General features: G+C 45.2%; 1 protein-coding gene across 19 annotated transcripts in view; it reads left to right on the top strand.

The window, feature by feature from the left end:
* ATXN1 (ataxin 1) overlaps positions 1-23136 on the top strand; it is a 372412-nt gene that overhangs the window by 132645 nt on the left and 216631 nt on the right. For 2 of the 19 annotated variants that reach the window (XM_054193111.1, XM_054193118.1), the window contains exon 1: positions 19303-19376. The exons of 12 other annotated variants lie outside the window; for them this stretch is intronic. The gene's annotated coding sequence lies outside the window, so the exon portion shown is untranslated. Of the gene's footprint in view, positions 1-18150; positions 18237-19302; positions 19377-19536; positions 19697-20092; positions 20967-23136 lie in introns of those variants that run through there. 5 more of the 19 variants (XM_054193110.1, XM_054193117.1, XM_054193112.1 and 2 more) reach the window with 4 other exon arrangements.

A 23136-nucleotide genomic window follows, 5' to 3' on the forward strand; every position in this document is an offset into this window, starting at 1 on the left:
GGAGCATTCGTGTGCCAAAAATACAGCTCTTTTTATTTAGTGAAATATCCTTTGGAAAACTGTAAAATCATGACAGGTTTTCATATTTATTTTACATTCAGTTCAGGATTATACACGATCAGCTTTAGGGCCTTGTAGGAGCCAAGAGAATATAAAGGTTGTCAGAAAATTGGAGGCTTTATACCAGGCTGTTCTCGTTTAACTGGCAGACCATTTAAAGTTACTGAGATCTGGGGAGAAGCAGAGCTTTTCAGAAATGTCAGTCTTCTGAAGAGAGTGCTGCAGTTTCTGACTGGCACCCACTCTCCAAAGCACTGACCTCAGCACTGGCAGCAGAACGGCAGCAGCATCTTTAAGCTATATTTTGTTATTATTGTTGAGAAGTTTCCCCCTTTCTGAATAGATAAGTTTCCCCTAGAGATGTAGTAGCATCTGGGCTTTCTTTGCAGCTGAGTTTAAAGCCACCTGGTTCCCTGAAATGAAGTGACAGCTTTTAGTCTTCCACAGGAACGTGTGAATGTATTCAGGTTCATTTATAACACACAGAGAAGAAAATTGATATTGGGGGGAGTGAAAAAAAAAAAGGAGGAAAGAGAAAAAAAATCTTCGAGGGCTTCATCTGCCCAGGCTGAGAAGTAGTATAATGCATCCACACGCTTCAGTCCATGTGAGCAGAGCAGTAATGGGATACATGTGCACACACATGCACACGCACACAAGCTGGGATGCTTTTCAACCAGGCAAATTATTCCTTCGGTCGACGGTATTTTTCTTAGTTCTAATAATAAACGCTGAAATCTGGGGTTAGTGCAACATACAAAGATAGCCTTTAATATACAGAATGCGCGCTACGTCCAACGGTATCCAGTGTACAATGATGACATTGTTTCCCCTCTTCTCCCCCCCCCCCCAAAAAAAAAAGTATAAAAGAGCATCATGCTACAGACAGCACATTTTAGTCTGAAGTGGAACTAGCAGAGGATTTCAATGGAAAGTTGATTTATTTCAAGGGATTATGGGAGTCCAGGGATAAAGCTGGCACCCAGCCACAGGGAGAGCCCTTGACCTAGAAGCAGGAACAGTTTTCAAAGCAGTACATGTACATAACTGAGCAGAACACTTTAATTTAGTGCAGAGCATAACCTGAATTCCTTCTCTGAAGGAAGATGAAAGAAAGAAATTTTACTTCTTAGTAGGACGTTGGAAGCTGTATCCAAAGCTCTTTGCCTATTTTACATCTTATTCTGCAGCATTGCAGGAAGCAATTGTTTGTGACAAAAGGCCACTTTCTTCCCTGCTTAACTGGGAAAGCAAATTGAGCTGCCACTCATAAAACCGACTGGATGCAGAATTAATTTGCTTTTCCTGATAGACGAAACAAGTTAACAGGCCACTGCAGGTTACTCTCTGAATCAACATACGAAACATAATTTCATTGTCTTTCCTCCCCCCCTTCCTCTAGGCCTTGAGCGGTAATTATAAAGACTTCAAATCTCCCTAGTGACATCAGCTGGTTAAAAAAATTTGGATCACAGGAATAATGTAACCCAGAGCCTGCTTTCAGCAGCATTGTTCGCACTCCAGAGAAGGTAATTCTATACAAAATACTCTTCTGTAACTATGCTCTATTAATTTTAGTGGTAGTTTTCAGTAAGCCTCACATCGGGATTTACATCGTCTGGCCTATTCCTTAGTCAGAAGGTACAAAGCATAACAGCAATAGAACGAGTCTTTAAAATGATATTTTGGAGCATTTCATGAAGACCGTGTGTTATATCAAACATGCCATAATAATTACATTTACTAAAACTTCCTAAGCAGTAATAGGCTTCTAGCTCGGCTGGCCTTGAAATCAATCATAAACTTCACCCGCCTAATTAAGCGCTTTATTCTGCAGCTCCTAGTCCGCCAAACGTCTGCCGGCGTCTGTAGGTATCTGACCTGAATCGAGGACTCTGGGTTTGAGCCCTCTGTTTCCAGACAGCGCGTCTGACTGATACTGCAAAACCACAAAATGCCAGATGGTTTCAGCATATTACATAGCTCCCTGTATGGGCATCCACCAACAGTGTGTGCCTTCCTGGAGAATTCCACATGCTGAAACAACTTCTTGCAGTGTGGAGACAACACTGCGCCTGAAAACAAAGGTTTAACGACATTGGCGTTGCTCAGCCTCTTGTCAACTTCTGGTCTGGGAAAAATTGTCAGCTGTTCTAAAATTAGAAGATAACGTAACGCCGGCTAGAATAGGGCATAGTCTGGGCAGGCTTCTTCATTATCAGCTTCCTTGTTGAACTTTAATTCGTATTTTATGACCCTTCCGCTGGTTTGGGTTTAGCCTGCATCGTGGGCACAGACTGCCCGTCATGGCAGATGTGCACGGTGATTTTGCTGTGTGCATTAGAAAGAGACTAATGGATTCGTTTCACTTGTCAGCTATAACAAGCGGGGACCGAGGGGCCTTCCCACCACCCGACCTGCGGCTGGGTTGGATCCCGTGTAGGAGGCTTGCAGTCCGGGGGGCCAGGGCCAGGGAAAGTGGTCCTTTGGCAATCTTGACTGAGACTGCCAGGTCCCCTTGCATGCTGAGTGGTCTGCTGGTTTCCTCCTAACTCGCACACAAATACCCTGGATCTCTAGGCAAATGGGAAAGAGCCATGGAGCCAGCTCTGTGCAGCGGAGGGAGCCTCCTTCCTCGCTGTGTTCATACAGCCTTTTGTCAGGCTCCGGAGGGCAGGCCCTGACCCTGCGCTTTTCCTGAGCTAAGCCTTTCAATGCTGGGAAGTTCTTTGAGCACCCAAACTATGCCTCTGGGCATGCCCTGAACCAGCATTGGCAAAACTGAGGGGGTAAGCACCTCCTTCACTACTTAATCTGGGAAGGAGAAAGAAGGTAAATTCGTCTCTCAGGGGAGAGAGGTAGAGATTTGGTTAGTCCTGCTTCCTTAACGCATGCAGCCAAGACCTAGATAAGGCAGCTTTACCTGTGTGTGCCTTTGTTTAGCTCTGGCATTTGGGATCTAGTGCCAGCTACTGTAGGAGATGCAGGCAGCGCAAACGCGTGGAATAAAACCTGTCTGCGTTTGTCATGCAGAGGAGTTTGAGACTCCCGCCCAGGAGCCCCATGAAATGCAAGGGTATTAAATCCTGCCTGCAGCTAGCTTCCAGAGTCTCTCCTTGAGCATACCTGTTTCTTCCAAAGCCATAAGAATCGGGCCTTGCAAGCCTGATCCTGAACTGAGCAACACAGAAATATCTCCCAGTGCGTGCTGGAGAAAGCGAACTGCTAACTCATTTTACCGTTCATGCAGGTCATGGGCAATTGCATGCGTTTGGTAAGGCCAGCTTTGTGTTCACCATCCCCACCATGATGTCCAGGAATTCCTGAGGGGCTGCCATTATGGGGCAGGAACCACCGTGCTGTGTGACACGGGGTACATCCCTTTAGCTGTGCTTCCCCCAAGTCCTCCATGTCCTGTCTGAAGAAGTTTTAGATTTGAGACGTCACTCCAGATATTGCTCCAGATCTTGTAATCTAGGGTATTTGCACTAAACATATTCTTCTGGAGAACTTTGTGTCAGGATTTCATAAAGAGATAGGGAGAACAGGAAGAATGCATTGTCTTTAAAGGTTAAGAAAAAAACATCTTTGTGCATCAAACGCATTTTGCAACCAGGTTACCAGGGACGTTCTGTGCAGAAAGCTACGCTTGAACTCATTTTCAGATTATGTTGTAACTCCCCTCCTTGGCAGTAGTACTAGTAAGTTTGTAATCAAATACATGGCAGCTGCACCACTGTGCCAACAAGGTCACTTTTAATTCACGGCCCTGTCTGTGGTTTGGTGGGGAAAAGCATAATCCTGAAGTCCCTTGGGAAAGGACTGTCTTGATGTGGCCAGGTGTCTTACCAGTAGTAAGTATTTATATAGCATCTTTTCTACCAATAGGAATTAATAATAAAGAAGAATAGAAACAATTTCTGTTGCTTTTACACAGCAAGGAAACACGTAACTGATTTTACCATGTGCTGCTTATAATTACTCTCTTTCGTATCTACTAATTATGGCAAAGAACAGGAGAACTCTAATGACAGTAGTGTTAACTGAATACAATTTTAGTTACTTTAGCTTTAGTCAATAATTTGTCTTCCTCAACTTGATTTACTAATCCCTTAGTTGACAAGACTCCCCATTTGGTGTATTCATTTTGTAGTTAGAGAGGGATTGTTTATAATTTACAGTTTAAGTCTGAGTGCTATTATTTTGCACTGTCAAAGAGCATCTGCTACAGTAGATAGCTCTTCATATGTTAGCACCACAAAAAATAAAGCACACCAGCCATGACAGCAGCCAGTTTATGAGCACCCTGCAATGTTCCACTGTGTAGAGGTGAATTGCTTTGGAAAGGGCAGAAAATGGAATTGCGTAAGTGAACTCTGTGCGGTCATCTACAGTGAGATGAGCTTGTGTTACCTGTGTAGGACTCGTTCACACCTGCCATGCGATCCAGATTCAACACTCCAGTTCTCTGGGTGGGGTAAAATCCGGGCTAAAATTTGTTTGCAGGCATTCAGTTGTTACCCGATTATGACTACAGGCATCCCAGGGTTTTAACCACAAGCTTTCCAGAAGATAGCCTATGTACTGTCTGCTTCTATAGGGCAACTTATAAGTAGACTGTAATTAGAAGATCTGAATTAGATATAACCATGTGCAGGCAGACTCTATGATAGCTTTCTTGGTTGGCTTTGCCAGTACAGACAGGACCGAGACATTTCAAAGCACAGTGGAATTAATGTTGTTTACCCTGTGACAAAACCCCAAACGCCTTCAATGAGTCCTAGCGAGACACCTGTCATATTTAGGGTGGTTATGGAGCTTTACTTTTTTATGCTTGATTATAAGTCTTTATTTCTCTTTGTTTGTTTGTTTGTTTGCCTGCAGAGCACAGTAAAAGCAGTAGTTTAGGAGGGTCCTTTTCACTGTACCTTGGCGGAGAAGGCAAGCAAGGGCTCTCGACAGCGCAGCTGGCACCAGGCAGCTTTCATCTCATTTGCCCAAATGGTACTCTGCATGGTTTAACCACTACTGGCAAGATCATCACCCTTGTTCAGTCATGCTACAGCTTTGAACTCACAGACCATACCATCACTATGAGTATTGCGCCTCTTTCTACAGAAATATTAGTTATGTCTCATAGATGAAATCAAATCACACGCTGACTATGGGTGCATATAGGTTCAGCATGGGCTTCTTGTGCAGCTAAAATTGTAGCCTAGCAAGCCTTAACGGAGCTTTCTTTTTCAGAGTAAAGCTGATCATCTAAAGCCCAGAATACTGGTAGCTTGCTTCGATCTCAGCTGTCGTTGTGGATCCTCATAATTTTAAGAAATCAGGCCTTATGTTACCTGTTAGAGACCACACAGCTAGTCAGTGATGAGTGTTGTACTTTTTCCAGTACAACGTATGAGGTTTAAAAGAACATGAAAAATTTTCTTCAAATGTAATGAAGTTTAAATAACAAAGAATTGCACATTACTAGTTGCATCAAGCATTTATTATTCCATTCCACCTTGTGTTTCCTTTGATCTTTTTTTAAGTCCTTGCAAACTTTGTTAAAATCCAAATTCCACAACAACCCCCCCCCCCGCCAAGTGTCCTTTTGCCTTGGACTCCCATTTTGAGAGGCTTATTTCTTTTGTGTTACTAAAATGCCAAGATTTTAATGGAATGCTTTATTAGGTTTCCAAATGCTTCTGGCCAATAACAAGCAAAGTTCAGCTCAGTAGTTTTCATCTCAGAAACATCAAATCTGTTTTCCCCGCATGTGAGAAGAGCCATGCAGCTCTTAAGAAGATTAAAGCTATAAATTCTAACATTACAGGGACCAATGCTTTCACAGTCCAGATCAGGCCAGGTTATTCTATGCAAGTTTTTCCTCATGTGAATTTCCAAGACTATTGATAGCCCTCAGTTTGGCCTGGGCTCCCCCCTCCACCCCGGCCCTGTACTCAGGTGTGCTATTTGTAGAAAGTAAACACATTGCTTTCTCTTTTATTCGGCCTCTCTGCTTAATGTTATGAGGCAAATTGTATCATTTTCGTTATCAGTGCAGCTCAGAAAACCATCTGTTACTCAAAGACATCAGGATCAGCAGTCAGCCACCCTCAAAATAAGCAGCTGTAAATCTAGAGTGCCTATACTTTCTAAATGCAGAGAGGCTTTTACATTAATCTCCTGGACTTGCTGAGTAGCTGGTACAGTGCCCAAACACAAGTAAGTAAACTCAATTAGTAAAAATAGACATGATGTGGCAGTTCAATATATGGCATTTAAGCATGTGTGCTACAAAACAGAAGTGCTTGGTTTAAGTCCCAGAGACTCTTTTTTATAGAGAGTTAATAAGTTATTTTCCTGGTTGCCAAATACCTTGTAAAAAACTATAGTAGTATGTTATTTTCACAAAGATGTAGGACTGCTGTCATTTACACAGGTGTGAATCTGGAGAAACCCAGCTGACTTGTTAGGACTCTGAATGTTCAGCAACTCTGAAAAATTACATTTTTCAACTGACGTTTGAAAGCTAGTACGCAAACCAGCTTTAACTTTCATGTGTTTTATATATGCAGAATTACATGGAACTCTACTATTATAGGCAGATAAGAAACATTTGCAAGAAATAGATACTTTTTGGAGCTTTGTTCTGCATTAACAGGGCAAGTCTGGGTGCATTAATTCGCAGCATAAAACTTGAGGGAAAGTCTCCTTCTTTATCCCCTTTAGCAATGTAGCAGACTACACCTCTTTTTTTTATGGCAAGCTGATCAAAGTCAAATTATTCAAGCGCAAGCTCTTTAAGATCCCTGTGCTCCGCTGCGTAACAGAAGGGCTTAGGTCTGGGTGTGGTGTTCTTGACCTTCTAGTCTTTTGTCTTTTCAGCCTGTTTTACTTCCTCCGTCTGCCCGGTTTTAGCCAGGAGAGCGATCTAAAGAGACCCTGTTTGTTTTCCGTGCACATTATGATAGGCTGCCATTGTGTAACGACATACAGTATGCAGGATAAAACACCCTGCTTATTATAGCGTAGTTAAAAGGCCTGTCACTATTTCCATTTCAAATTCCTATTTTCAGGAGTTTACTACTGAGCCGTAACAAATTGCAGGCAGGAAACTTGGCAGTCACATTCCCAGCCTAAGAGCAAATTCTTTTACCAACTTTAAATAAATAAATTAATTAATATTAATGGCATGTGCTCCCAGCATGCAAAATAAAGGAGGTTTTGTTATTGTTTTGTTTTGTTTTGTTTTATCCTTGAAACAAAGGATGAAGATTAAGGAGAGTATTTACATACCAAGTGTCCCTATACAAGAGTTATACAACAGACCGGCAGCGGTGTTACCAAGTGATGGAGATGATTATCTGGTGGGCATTCTTAATTCTCCTAAAAGGAATATCAATCTAGAAAGGCCATTAATCAACACATACAAGAAAAAGCTGGGAAGAGCAGAAGAGAGTCTTATATCACAAATACTTCCAATGCCGACAAACTACAGCTCGATAACCACGGTGGGCGAGAGTGAAATTCTTTGGGGTTAGCTTGAAAGGCACAAACATCAAAACAAAACAAAATAGTAACACTGCAGAGTTGAAGAGTTTGAAGTGGAATAGCTTATGGGTGAAACATTTTCATGGTAAATGTATTTTTAGCACATTTTAACAATTCAGTTTTTAATTATACAGCCAGATATTCAGTTTGAAGTCCTGAAGTAAATAAAGAACAATTTTTGGTCTGTTGTCCAGATTGCAGAGATTTCAAGCTGGTAAATGCTCTGTCTTTCTGTTCACTGAAGATTTGAGCACTATAAGGAATCTAGGAACTGGTGATTGTAAACTACATGAATTCAACATGCTATTAAGGGAAAGTGCTACTGCAAGAGTGGCAGATTCAGAGGAGGCAACATACCGGAACTTAAGAAACCCAATGAATTTTTGGCTAGTAAGAAGCATTAAAAATGCTAACATGTAAGAAGATAGGCGAATCATCGGAAAGCACCGTAAATTGGGAATGTCAGGTTACAGTATTTCTGAAGAAGACTAAAAGGGGCTTGGTTGTTGTTGGAATTTCTTCTTTCATTTTGTGTTCAGGAAATTATAATTTTTGTAGGTTAAAATAAGAAAATGCTGTTATTTCACCTTTGGAGAAATCTACCTTTTTGCTTCACTGATGGTTTGCTATTTCTGAAAAATTAGCTGGTCTCAAAAATGCACTCTTTTCTAGGAGATCACTGATCTGAGAGATATATCAAATAATTTGACTGCATCGTTTACTGCAGACAACATAACCTGTGTGCCTATGTTGTAAATTGCCTGGGGAGGAAACTTGGCCTCATATAACTCATTTGAGAATCTAGTTTTGAGCAGGAGAGGGGTGTTCATCCTCATTTAGGGATCTGAGGGATTATTAGAATTTTAAAAAATATTTTTGGACATCACCAAAGGAATAACTTTCATGAGAAAGCTTTCATTTCAAGCTACATCATGCTGATTTTGTGATCTCATTGGAGAGACCTTACATGTGCGCAAGGTTGAGATAAATGTGTCGTAGTTCAGATAAATGTTTTTGGAGGCCAGACCATGACTCCTGTACAAGTTGAGCCTTTTAGGGACTCTTACAGAGCCTGCAAGCTCCCCTTCTGCAGTTTTCAGGATGATCGCTACAAGGGACTCGAAGAAACCGTTCAACTTGGCAGTGACTCGTGCTGAGCTAAAAGCTTCTGGGAGCATTCCTGGGAACCTCTGATACTCTGAAGAGACTCTAGTGAGAGACAACGCTGGGGCTGGGATGCTTGCCCAGATTATAAACTATGCCAGAATTTCTGTACAGCTGATAAACGCTGCGCAGGACCCTGCGAAGTACATACGTTTTGTAACAATACCTACAGGCTCTCAGAAGTATCTTTGAGCCAGCAACTAGTATATAGTACCCGCAAGCTCTGCCCCCTCCTCCCACACTGGGCACATGGTTTGACTATAAGAATTATTTGAAGAATTGCTTGCTGTTTCCCACCCTCCCTGCTCCCCCCGCTATACGTTTTTAACCAGCAGAGGGAAACAGAGGGGCTCAAGAATTAGAGGACTCGCATATGATAAATGATGAAGACTCTGCAAAGAACACATCCTACTATATAAACTTAAAAGAACAGCTGAAGCCGTAATGCAGGGAGGGAGAAAAAGTCTCTTAAATATGGCCGCAGTTTGCAAGATTATAGGGGTGTATTACAAAAAAACATATGATTTGAACTGTGCCTGGAGGTGGATCGCTTTGGAGGTGAGGGAGGTGGTAGTGCCTCTATATGCCTCTATGGTGTTTACATCTGGGCACAGTGTTACTGCTGGGGACAGACTGGCAAAAGGAGCAGCATTCAGGGAATTGCAGCAAAAGCGATTGTGGGGAGGCAGGGGTGATCTTGGCTGGGACTCTCTCTGGGCTAACCCACTTTGTATCTACTGGCAGGCAAAGGGTGTTCATCCCTGCAGTTATTGCAGAGTAGCTGGTATCCTGTAAATCCACACCCTGCCTCACCGTAACATGTTCATGAAGACATACCCTCAAGCATGTAGCTAACTTTAAATGCATGATTCAGAATCATTACGACAACGGGACAACTTGTACACCTTAAATCAGACACCAAGTTTACACACCTAGCTGAAGATGGGCCAAATAAGGGAGAAAAATGACTTAATATTTGTGTCCTAAGAAATTAGATGTACCATGGAAAGAGGAGAGACAAATTAAACGGTAGGAAAACCATCTGGTAATCCCACTTTTGTAGCATGTCATATTTTTCAGACCCATTATGCATATAAGCGTGTGAAATAATCTCTTGACGTTGGTGGGAGATGTCCAGTCTCTTCAGATTTTTAACACCGGAGTAGGTTGGTCAACAGAGATAGTTTATGAAATGGGAAGGGTTTTAGTGTTGCTAAACAAGTATGAAAAAAATGTAAATAGAATCATGGGTTTATTTTTGTTTATATTAATACTATTTTTTCTTGTCCTTGATATGTGGAATTGTTGCTTTTCTGAGTCCTTGGCTAAACCTTGGGAAAAGACGGTATTCTATATTGCTTTAAAAGTAATAATACTTGTACTTCACTGTGTCACCACTGTTCCTTGAGATATAAATGAGGCTTGATGAGGCTCTGAGCAAGCTGATCTAGTTAAAGATGTCCCTGCTTACTGCAGGGGGGTTGGACTAGATGACCTTTAAGGGTCCCTTCCAACCCAACACATTCTATGAAACTATTCTATGAAAAGGAAAATTTTTACTATCCCTGTTCTACAGGCAGAAGAACGGAGGGAGTGACAATATCACACGACTAAGACCAAGACAGAGGGACTCCAAACCAGGTTAGAATTGCGGCAGAAGCAGTGAAGTCTTTAACAGATGTTAAAGGCTGTGTAACAACCTTTCCAGCTTGGGAGAAGGATAATTTAGGGGGAGTGTGACAGATGTCTGCAAAATTCTGGGTGGCATGGAGAGTATGGGTAGGGACTGGCCATTCTCTGTCTTGGTGCAAGAGCTGGGAGCGTTGAGTGAAGCAGCCAGCATGAGGTGATTCTTCTTGCATCAGGGACTCGACCTGTGCAACGTGACATAGGAGATTGTGGATGCTTACAGTTTACATGTGCTGAGGGGGAGACGGTGGAAGTCTTGGGAGATAAATCCATCGAGGGTTACTAAAGAGGCCGAAACCACATCCTGCTCAGGAAGTCCCTTGAGCTGAAAATAGTGGGAGGCTGGGGAGTACGGGGAGGAAGTAGTATATAATGCCCATGTCTCCTTAAAGCGTCTGCTTATGACCGGCCACTATGTGGCCATTCTCATGTCCTTTTGCACAAAGAAAATGAGAATATAAACTGTGAAAAATCCACAGTGAGGAGCCATGTCAGAACAAGTATCTCTAGAGTAGGAAGAGATCGCCATGAGATGGCCCTGCCCCCAGGGCCCATCCACTCCACTTGGCTATACTTGACCCCATGGCAGAACAATCCATACAAGAGTGATTCTATCCCTGTGATGGAACCTACGCTTCACAAGGGTTTGAATTTTATGATTTTTGGAGAGGCCCTGTGGCAAAAGACACACGCTTTGGGAGAAGTCTGAAGATGGGCTTTCAGCAGGCAGGTGTTTCTGGTGGACCTGGATACCCAGCTAACTTCTTTTTGAGAAAACTGCTTTCACACTGTTGTGTTTTTCTTGTAATTGCTATGTGCCAGGGCTTCTAGGGCTTTGAACAGGTATCTTTCATTACCTTAAGTATAAATAAATGAATAATATCATATGAGGATGATATGAGAGCGCATCCAAAGTAGGAAGACAGGTATAAATGAGAGCTCTCCTGTGAAAAAAGTGGGCAGGGTGAAAGAGAGAGACATGATGTGACGTTCCAGCCAATATGGGAACAACTATTGCCTTTAGTAGAAAGGCAATAGCTTTCTACCCTCTGCTGAAGGGTAAAGAAAGAACACGAGGATCTGGAAAATCTCTGAGGGAAAGATGCTGCGTCTGTGCAGTAAGAAGTCAAAGTGATGCCAGTCTAGTTAGGAAATGGTCTGCACAACCAGAAATAACTCTCATTTAAAGCAATACCCTACCTCAGGCTTTCTGTCACTTTTCCCAGGACAGGTTTTTTTTTAAACTGTGGAGTTTCAGGGTCCTTTGAACATATCCCTGTGACCTTGCAGAAGAAACAGGAAAAATAGCCCCTCAGCTTGTAATCAGATGGAAAGTAAATGTTTACCATGCTCACCTAGGTTGTTGGTCAAAGCCTTGCAGGCTGAGGACTTCTTACCCTCCAGGCAATTCACTGTCATGCCTGCAGCCCATCTCTGCCTGAGGATTTTCCAATTGACCATGACTATGGATCAAATCTAAGGGGACACAGCAATTCCTTCATACCAAAATTATCCCACTTAAATTTTTGTTTGATGTTTATGCACCATTCAGAGTGGCCATTCCTGTGCTGCAGGTGACTGCAGTTTTGTGTCATACGATACCCTTTGAAAACAAAGAAATATAGCTCTTTTCTGTGTAAAAGATGCCTATATTTCAGGACTATTACTGTATTTCTGGTTAATATTCATTATTAGTTTTATTTTTGACAGTACAGTGAAAATACAGATAGAAAACAACTCCGGTCTTGGACAAAAAGCAACTTATGCTTATCTCTGTCTCAAAACCAAGGCATGAGCCCAGATTTACCAATATTGGCTGTATTTGGTAAATTTCAGTTCTGAATTTGCATGAAAGCTTTGGGGCCAAGGCCAATGTGTATCATATTTTGTGAAGAGGTAGAGACAGCGAGGGTAGAAAATAGCTGATATTCATATGTTGCACCTTTTCTCAACAAAGGATAAAGATTTTTCGCACATGGACAAAACCTGCAGGCTTGGCAGCAGGATTGAACACCTTAGCTCTGAAGGTCTGGTAGGTCAGTGATCCATGAGGTAGGATGGATTTGTTCAATAGACCAGAACAGCTCAGTTGGGGCCATTAAAGGACTTAGCAATAAAAAAATCCATGTTTTCAATTCCTAGCTCTGTTCAAACAGGTAAGTAGCCCATTCTAGCCCATTCCCTTCCTCCCCGAAAAAATTCCTTGCACTTGTAGAAATATGTATAGCAATGATCAGAGAGACTGTAACAGGCTTTAGGAACCACACTGCCTTATATGCAGGTAAGACGCTTTAAGAAAGGTCAAGAGTTATTTCCCAACCCTAAGTGTTTACATGACAGATGCTAATCTAATCTGTCTAGACCAATAACGCCCTTAACAGACAGAAAAAAAACTGGCAAGTGAACTCCCAGATAAGTCTCTGTACCAGGTATGATTTAAAGGGACAACACGTGTCTCTTAGCAGGGCTCATTGCATCCTCCTGCTCCTCGTTAGCAGCCAAGAGCCCTCTCGTTGGTGAATTCTCCTTAGGTCTGCACCATCTTTTTGGTTGAATGTTAATCCTCATTAACAGCGCTGCCCTGACATCCCTGGAAACGAAGCATTGTCCACAGAGTAGAGCTGCTTCTCTGTGCCCTGCTGGCGTACTTTGACCCCAACATGAAGTGATCGCTTCTAGGAATAAGGCAGCAGTTTAGTTTCCATTCATGCTTGGCCCTTCTGCTCACACCAGCCAAAGGGGTGACTGCAGTGTCAGAGGAGATACGTGGAGACCAGGACGTAGATGAAGACCTCGGACAGCTTAAGACCACAGGTCACAAAGCAGCTAAAAGTCATAGTAGTTATTACTCCAGAGGTGCCTAGACAAGTTAATCACCTCTAGAGAAGGGCTTAGCACTTTTATTTTCCACTGGTCACTGCTGGAACAGCTTATGCAGCTAACTGTGGCTGTACTCCATCCTGGTGTGGTCACTGGTAGGTTAGCTGGTCTTCCTTCCAGATCGATGACCTGTAACTGACTGACAACTTATTCAAAAGACTAAATGAGACTTGATCTTAAGACATCAGAGGATTCATCAGTTTTCTTAATCCCTTGATGAATTGCTTTCCCCGTTTAAAAAAGCAACAACAGCAACAAAACCCATCTTATTTCAGATCTGCATCTAAGGACGTATTGTTATTTTAAAGCTATTGAAGCTATTGTTATTTAAAGAGGAACTCAATTGCTTCTTTTAAAAAATCAAGACAACGATAAGGTAAACATTTTTTTTTTTACCTAAATATCCCATTACCTATAAGATAAGGCATGACAAATAATGATTTCTTCAGCAACCGTATAACCCATACTGAGCCAATATGTGGTAAAATACAGAAATTAACGGCAGCCGTTCCTTTGAATTCACTTGCAGAGGACCTCAGCATTTTAGACAGTAAGATTTTTCTCTTTGAGTCACAGCGTAGTACTACATACTTGCTTAGTTTTCATGAATGCTTTGCTCTTGTTTCACTAAATGTTAATTTCCATGAGATACTTGTGGCTTTAAAGAGGCAGCATTGGCTCTCTGTTTCTACCAATCTAATTTCCTTCCATCTGAAAACAATCGTAGAGTTCTGAAGGACATCATCATCCCTGTTCTGACAGGAGATACACTCATTTCTAAGTGAATACACAAAAAATAAAGACGTTAGTCATATTTTATTATGTTCATACAAGTGGCGCTTCAAGTTAAAGAATACATTCTAAATACATTATTGTTCAAATGGCATACATTTTTAAGTTCCCTGAGGAAAGCGTACCTTAATTAGCCAGCTGTAATCCAAATTATAGTTTCTCATTTGTTAAAGCTGTTAAAGTACCTTAAATCAGTCTGCATATGTCTGAAATAATAATGAAAATAACTGCATTAGCAAAAATTATCTGAATCCAAGAGGGCTATAAATAGATAGGAGGTGGATTGGACAGTCGGTGGATTCAGAGTTGGAATAAAAACATCTTACTTAAGCCAAAAACATGGCAACCAGTATTTTCTGTTATAAAAATATTTGAGATGAATTTAGTTTTTATGAAAGCTGTCTGAAACTGAACTGAATAGCAGAAGTTCTCTGTTTATTTACAAGTCACTGTTAATATCTGAAGCATAAAGCAAGGCACCTTATGAGCAATGACAACAAACCTTTGAATGTATTCAAAAATCCTCTTTGCCAGGGGATAAGAATGTATGTTCATGCTCTCTCAGAGTAACCTCCACCTTGATAACGCTTGTCATTTGAGCAAACTGTATGACAGGTCTGTGAAGTGGATGACTACTGTCCACTAGAGGCTGTAATGAGACCAACAATGTCATTTTATGACAAATTGAAGACTTAGACTCTAATGATCAATAATCGTGAAATTACTTTTCACACTCAATACATCGTCAATCACTGGATTTCCCTGAATGTGAATGTTTAAAAAAAAAAAAAAAGAAAATCCAACTTCTTGTGCCTCATTCTCCCATTTTTTGCAGATAGAGTAATTGTATAAAACATGCAGCATAGATGAGACAGTACAACTAGTGGCTTGAAAGACAGTTTCTTCTAGACAGCGCGCATCTTGCATGTCAAATTGATTAATATATTTTGGTCAAGACTGTATTCAGCTGGGACTCGTATCAGTTTCAGCATATCATCAGCAGAAAATAAAAATGCTTGAGTTGATGTGGGTTCTTGTGTCCCATTCAGCACCGTGGTGTCAGAGCCCCTGTCCGTATTGCACCCAACCAGCCGACGAGCATCCGTCACGTATCTCTGCTCTCTTTCTCTCCCCAGAGGCAGGAAGGTCCGCAATGGAAGAATTTTGTTTTGGAATTTTGCTGCTACTTCTGCGTACGCACCCTTGCTATATGCCCTCCTCAGAAGGGGCAAGGTGATGGGGTTTAGGGTGGCTCTTACCTGCTGTGACAGTGGACTGCAGGTATTTGGGCCCTTGAGCAGGACCTGACTGCTTCAGTGCTGAGTTGCTGCTTCTCTTTATTCCTGTTGTCTGAACTATCTTGGTGGCAGGCAAAATCGCGTCTACTTTCCTCAGCAACTTACTTCTCTTCTGGCTTAGTTCTCCCCTTCCATGTCAATGGACTGCACTGCCTTAGTAGATAGATACGGAGGGACCTCTGTCCTGGCCATTCAGTAAAGGTCATGTTCAGGTGCTGTTTCTCACCCCCTCTGCCTTCACCAGCACCTCCATATTTTGTGGTATTCTTTGTGGAGGGAACACACTGAGCCCCAGCGTAGGCCCTCAGCAGGGGAACTGCAGAGGCACAAGGACGTCTCGTGAGATGGTAGTATATATCCTGTGTGCCACGCAATGTCTCTGGAGGCATAGTCCCCTCATCTCGTCTGTTAATGCAACCAACATATATTGAGTCAAAACAGAGGTGAGGAATGGCTTATGAACCTGTCATGACTGGCAGCAGTTGTGACACTTCCAAAGCCATGGGTTAAGGCTGGCTCAGGAAAACAGTATTGCTTTGACTTAACAATGGACTTACATTTTAGGGGTCTCTTTGCAACTCTGAAGCAGAAACACAGACAAAGATGTAAAAGCCTAGAGCCTGGAGCGTGGCAAAAAAATGCGGGTCTTGTGGCAAACACCATAGCCACAGAGTGGAGGAATACACAAGCCTCTTACATGAGCCTGCTGCAGAAGGGAAAGTTGCCCAAAGCTTGCTTCAGCATGAATGTGGCTTCTCTTTCTCTGCGCGTGCCACACCTCTTGGCAAGGTGAACGTTTGAGAAGGAAAGATTCCTTTCTCCTGAGGTAACACTCTGTACAACTGGAATAAAAAAGGTGGCAGACAGGAGAATGCCGCCTACCCAGAATTGAACCCTGGTGATGGGGGTCCAGCTTCTCCGAGGCTTTCACTTGATTTTCAGTAATCGCCAGTCTCTGTCTCTCTCCCTTCGTTCCTTTTATTAAATCAATGAACCTTGCATTAGCTGGGTGAAGATAATTTTGCTGTCTGCTTTGCTGCTGTAGAGTCACTGTCTTGTAGTGCTGAGCGGCACGTTTGTCCAGACATCTTGGCCTGTTGCTGCTTCTGTCCCCAGACCACTCCTAGAACAGAAAATGACGTTGGATTTCATAGTGAACCTGAACGAAAGATGCAGAAGGTGCTGTGGTAAAAGATCCTTACGTTTCATAAAGCTGGTCTATATTACAGTATCAACTGTAAATCAAGAGCATTGCAGCTTACGGTGTTTTTATTACGTTCTTTAGCAATTACGGTGAACTAGTACAGTCATTTATAGAAGGCACTACTTTGCTGATCTACATAATGACAGGCTGAGTCCTAGGGTACTCTGCATCAAGACTCTAATGCTAGATTTAATGCTAAAATCTAATGCTAATACATAAAGGACACATAGGAGATATACCTGCACAAGAAACCTGGTACCTTGGAGCTTTTTCTAGTGGTGAGTTGGTACAAGCTGCAATCCACAGCCTGGTCTGGGTGGCCACCTTGCAGGAGTTGCACATCCGAGGGCTGTGACCCCACAGGGTCTAGCTCCAGGGAGCTGGTACATAATGGCTTTTGGTATTTATACAACATTTTTTGCAATGTCCTTGGGGTGGGGAGAGGCTTTCTCTGCGCTGTACCTCCCTTCCTGATGCCAAAGCGAATGGCTCCTTATGGACCACTGTCAGGCTGCGTGCGAGTATAGCAGCCCGCTGTCCTTTGGCTGTATTCCTCCCATTCACTGCTTCCATAATTTATTTTATTTCTCTAAGTGGCACCTGGCGTGGTAATTTGATGTTTTGTCTTTCCTTCTAAGACTCGAAGACTAGGCTGAGCCAGTCCAGAAGGAGGATATTTTCTCCGGTTTTGCATCTGTGCTTGTTATTTGCCCATCACTGCAGTTTATGGCACTGCAGAGACTTGTGTCGAGAGAAGTAAGAGTAAGGAGCTGACGCTGGAGCGCCGGGGAAGTGTGAGCTGGGGGGGGGGAGTTCGGGAGAGGCTCACCGTGGTCTGCGTACAGCTGGGAGGGATGCGAGGGGATCTTTGATGAAAGGCGTGCTGAGGAATCCAGAGGGAGTTAGTACCCAAACATGCGTGGTTCAGCCCTGCCTGTCTTGTAGTTCAGTGACGGTATGAGTCAGAGCCTCTTTGGTCTGAATGAAGTGGAAGGTACTTTCTACAAAGCAACTCGAGCATATGCCAAGGATCCGGATAAATAAAACTAATTCAGAAAAAGGGAGTGGGATGCAGGCTCTTGCTCTACATCACTTCACAGTTCTCCACGGCGAAATGCAATATGGCATCTTAAATAAAATCACCCTCTTCAGACTCTTGCAGAGGCTGCTTCAGAGCATTCCCTGGCTTCCAGCACAGTTTTATTTCCTCCCTTAGAGAGACAGACCAGCCTTGACTGAGCAACTGATTTTCATGCATCCCTTCAACCAGCATTCCCTGCCATTTCTGAAGGACGGCACGCTCCGCTAGCCGTCTCTTCCTTCCCTCTTAAACAATATAGGTTTGGGGCTGGGTTGGTTGTGTTGCTTTTTTTTTTTTTTTTTTTTTTTTTTGACCCCCTCCCCAGCTCATTTCTTTCCTCCGTGCAAAGCGCTTTGAGATCCCCGCGACGCAGCCTTGCCACAGGAGCGGAGCCGGGGAGGGGGGGGGGGGGGGGTGGGGGACGGGGACGACGGGGACTTGTGTGGAACGGCGGCCGTGCGCAAGGATCAATCCCGCCGGAGAGACCCCAGCCTGGCCTTTGAAGCGTTACGAGGAGGAGGAGGTAAGTGGCGAGGCGACCCCCCCGGTCACCCCCCCCCACACACACACACACCCCGCCCGCCCGGAGCGGCCGGCCCCGGGGCAGCGTGCGGCGGCCCCGCAAAGGGTTAAGGCCGCGGCGGCCCGGCGGTGCTTGTGCGTATGCAATAATCTGTGTGGCTCTCTTGGCCGCCTGCCAGAGTGTTGCCTTGCCTTGCCTTGCCTCCTCCTCCTCCCCCCCCCCCCCCCCCCTTCTCTACCCCCCCCCCCCCCCCCCCCCCCGCCGCTTTTGCATGAAGTAGGATCCTTGAGCTGTTGCAGAGGCAGCCAGCTGCTCCATATTTGGCTTCTATTACCCCATTTACATGCTTGGAGAGAGGCGAGGGGAGCGAGCGGCGGTACCGCAGACATCATTTCTACTACCAGGGGCTGGAGGAGACATCCCGGACTCGGTGTCACTGCAGGGGGAAGGGGAAAAAAAAAAAAAAAAAAAAAAACCAACCAAAAAAACCCAAGCAACAAAACAAACCAACAACCAGCCAAACAAAAACAAAACCAAAAAAAAAAAAAAAGCAGACCCAAGCCCCGTGATCAGCTAGGAAGACATTTGTGTGCGAGCCTCTCTCTGACCCCCCCCCTCGCCAACCCCACCTCCACTGAGACACTTTACAGTAAGTGGCTTTTTCTTCCTCCTCTGCTTTCTGCCTCCCCCCCCCCCCCCCCCCCGGCTTCTTCCCTTGTTTAGACTGCAAACCGCCGGCGATTTCCAGCTGGAAAAACACAGGGCCGGGGAAGGGCGGGGGGGGGGGAGCGTACTGCCCACCCCTCCGCGGGGCTACTGCCCGCCTCGCTGCGGTCGCCCCCGGCCCCGGGAGGGGGGAGAGGAAGGGAGCGGGGCCGGGGGCGAGGGTGGGGGGAGACGTCCGCGAAATGGCCGAGGGCGCCGGCGTAGGGAGGGGAGCGGAGCCGGGGGTGCGGGGACCCGGCGGCGGGCCGGGTCGTCCCCGCGGAGGGAGCCGTTCGTACAGCCCTGTCGTCCCCCCCCGGCTCCTTCCTCCTTCCTCACCCACCTCCCCCCCCCGGCCCGGGCGGGGTGTGCGTGGCCGCGGGGAGGGTGGACATTTTGCTGAGCCGCGGCTGCCCCCGGTGCGGCGGCCTCGGGGTGTGTGTGTGAGACTGCGCGGTGTGTGCGGGAGGGGGGACGACGGGGACTGTGCGGTGCGTGTGGCTGCGGGGAGGACCGCGGGGGGGGGGGTGCCGTGCGGTGCGTGTGTGCCGGGCGGGCGGGCCCGGGTGCCGGCAGGGCCGGTCGCCGCCGCACGGCGTATGTAGTACGGGGCTGGGCGGCTGCTGGAGGGTGAATGAAGCGAGGAGGAGGAGGAGGCGACGGCGGAGGAGGAGGCGGCGCTGGGGCTGGGATGTGCCCGGCAGCAGCCCCGCTCCGCTTCACTCAGGGCCCAGGCCGGCTGCAGACGCCACCCGGTACTGCCGGCCGGGGGAGCGGGGGCGGGAGGAACCGGGGCGGGAGGGCCCCGGGGATGGTTGCGGGGGGTTGGGGGGGGAGAGGGAAGGGAGGGAGGAACCGTGGGGGGGGGCCCCCGCCCCGTTGCCTGCCCTCCCGCGGCCGCGGGGAGCGGGGCCGGGGTTCCCCGCCGCCGCCCCGGGGCTCGGCTGGCCGGCGGCCGCTGCCGGCCCGCCCGCCGCTCACCTTCCCCCTTCCCCCTCCTTCCCTCCGCCTCGGGGTTTGCTGGTGGTCGGGCGGTGGGGGTTTGGGTTGGGGTTGGTTTGGGTTGGGGTTTTTTGGGTAGTTGTGTTTTTTTTATTTTTTTTTTTTTTATGGCCTAAGGCATCGTAATTTACCGGCGGAAAACGAAATAAATGACCCCCTCGCACGGCTGTGGGTGGTGAATCCGTCAATGCAATTCCGGAGGAGATTAGATATGAAAGTCTAAATTAAAGCACGCTGGAAAAAAAAAAACAAAAACCAAAAAAACCCAACCAAAACGTTAGCTCCTGCTGTAGTAGTAATAGCGATAATAATAAAAATGACAGAATTGGGAGCAATTTACATGTTATTGAAGAGGAGGAATTGCTGAAGAGTAATAATAGAAAAGAAAACAAGTCGGAAGCCCGTTATATAATGCACTGTGTAGATAACGAGAGCGACAGGCTATTTTTATTTTGTTTACCGTATGCTGTGTAATAGGGACTCCTCCGAGCAGCATCTCTCCCCCCCGGTGAGCCCAAACTCGCAGGCAGAATTGGGGAAAAATTTTAATCATTCCTGTTTATGCCCAGACGAAGAAATCCGGGTTTGTAAAAACCTGCCTTCTTACCGGTGTTTGCGGTGTACAGATGGGCAAGGGTGCAGGTAGATGACCTTTGCCGGGGACCTTTTCCCTGTCGTAAGGTAAAGAAATTCATATTTTGTAAGGCAGGTTACTCTTTAACCTTTAACGCTCATGGTTATGTATTTTACGCAGTAATGGTTACTTTACGTGTCAGCTGTGGTCAGGCATAGTGAGTTACTCTGCTTACACACCAAGAAGTCAAGGACTTTTAATTTCAGTTTCGAACGAAGCCTTCCCCTAAAGGAAAATCCCGGCTTCGCGTTAATCTATTTCTGTTCGGGTGATGGAGACGGCTCGGTTTTATCATACGGAGCAAGGGTTATGAATGAGGGAGAGGGAAATTGAGAATGGCCGGGGAAAATATTACGCCGTAGTTATTTTTGCGATGCTGCGAGATAATAGTAAGTTGTAATTGCATGTTATTGCAACCTAATTTGTTCGTAAAAACCCGCCTGGTACTTTACGGGCAGCATTTTTTTTTATTATTTTTTTTTGAAGGGTGGCTGTAATCTCCGTGCTTTTTACATAAGGCGGAGGTCGGTAGATTTTCCTCCGCGCTCGCCTGTCTGTCTGTCTGTCTGCCTCTCTCATCATGTAGCGACATGTCAGCGGTGCAGGCTGTCAGTGCGCTTACTCCAGCCCTGATCAGTCATGTAATTAGATCAGGCTGCCATAGCAACAGACGGTGTTCACCGTCCATTCAGGTGTGTGTGCGGCAGGCGGGCTACTGGGTGACCCACCGGGCTACTGTCAGCCCTGCCGATGCTGTGTGGGTGGTGTACGGCTGCCACCTCGGGCTTGCCCGAAGTCGAAGGATGATGCCGGTGGTGGTTTCCTAATGGCTGAACTTGCCGGGAAGGGTGTTCTTTGCCTGCTGTAGCGTCAGGCAGATGGTTCGGTACGTAGCACGCTTAGCAGGTTAGCCAAATCCTCAGTTCCACTTGCGTTTGTTATTAGCAAATTAACAAAGGTGTGGTGCTTCGTAAAAATGCTTTTGGATTATAAAAGCTTGCGTAAAAGTTTCTTGGGAGTTTTACTTTTTTTTTTTTTTTTTTTTTGTCTGGCTGGTGTAACTCTTTGGTGGCTGTAACGGTGTTTGTGACAGTTCCCATTCCAGCATTCATGTTTTAGGCCACAGGCTTGTTATTCTTCACTTGTGTACTGTACCGTACACCTTCTGGCCAGAAAATTAAAATCAGTGATACCTGATAGCACTATTGTCACTTCAGTTTGTTAAGCCTCTTCATAGTTCTCAGCAAGGTCTAGGCCCTTTTGTGTTTTAGGTGAAAGCTGACTTCATTTTCTCGTGATAAAAAACTAAGTATATACTATTTAAAAACAATTTTCTCACCAGCGAATAATTTGTTTCCAATATTGATATTTTTTTCTGCATTTTTTTCTCACCATTTTTGCTCATCAGAATAGTATAGCCGTACAGCAGGAAACTTTCTGCCGCAAAGTTTATAATACCTTGAAAGAAAATGCAGTCTAATTAGCTACGAACTGCATACTGCTTTTAAAAACATAATTGACCAAGGAGGGTATATATGTCTTCATGCTCACTGTTTGGACATCACTCTTTTAAGCCACTTTTTCACAAACCAGAGGTATAATTTTTTAAGGGCACCAAATTTAGTACTCCGTTCTCATGTCATAAATCTGGAGCGACTCCAGGGGATGGGGTTGTGAGCCACTTACATGGGCGTATATCTAGAATAACTGCATTTATTGGACTTAGTCCAGGCATATAGTAGAGTAACAGAGCTCACAAAGCGATCTGCTGCATATCGCCATTATTTTCTCTCTATCTTTTTATGGCAAAAAGCACTGTGGGCTTGAATAGGATTTTTGCCTGATGAAGGAGCTGCGTTAAGCGTCTGCAGAAGTGGTTAACACCCCAATCCCAGTCACTAATCTTGTGTGCACTTACACTAATATTGAACTTGGCCCGGAGGATTTCGTGTCTCAGTGATGAGAAATCATCAGCACCCACAGCTCCCGAGCGTTTGTAGTACCAGGCTGGAGCATAATGCAATCCAGAAATATCTCAGTAAAATAAGATATTTTAATCGCTCCGATGGTAAAGCACCGGAGCTGGAGGAGGTAATGAGAAACGCCTGCCGGTGGTTCAGCTCTTGCGGTGCCAGGCAGCTGGTGGTCTCGGGTTTGGTGTGATGAGTTTGCAGGTCTCAGCCTGCCTGCCGAGCAGAGGCGTTTCTCCTCGGAGGGGTGAAGGGACGGGGAGTTTGCGGGGCAGTTTCCTACCCCCGAAGTGCAGCTTTTCAGCGCTGCGACCAACTCGCCCTTCTTGTTGGGGGAGGATATCCCTCTGCTCGGCACGGACACCTCCGTTTTGGGCCTCCGTACCGTGGAGGTGGCTTGAAATAGAGGAGCCCGTTAGGAGGACTGGCTGGAGAGAGTGAAATAATCGCGCGCAGGACCACTCCTGTAGAGTGAGCCTTTGTGTGCCGCGTGCTGCTTATACATATTTTATTGTAAGACAAATTACCTGTGTGACTAAGAGCATTAGAAAGTAATTATTTTCAAAAAGGCCATATACACACAGTCAAA

The sequence above is a fragment of the Rissa tridactyla genome, chromosome 2 (assembly GCF_028500815.1).
Source record: "Rissa tridactyla isolate bRisTri1 chromosome 2, bRisTri1.patW.cur.20221130, whole genome shotgun sequence".
NCBI classification, from domain to species: Eukaryota; Metazoa; Chordata; class Aves; order Charadriiformes; family Laridae; genus Rissa; species Rissa tridactyla.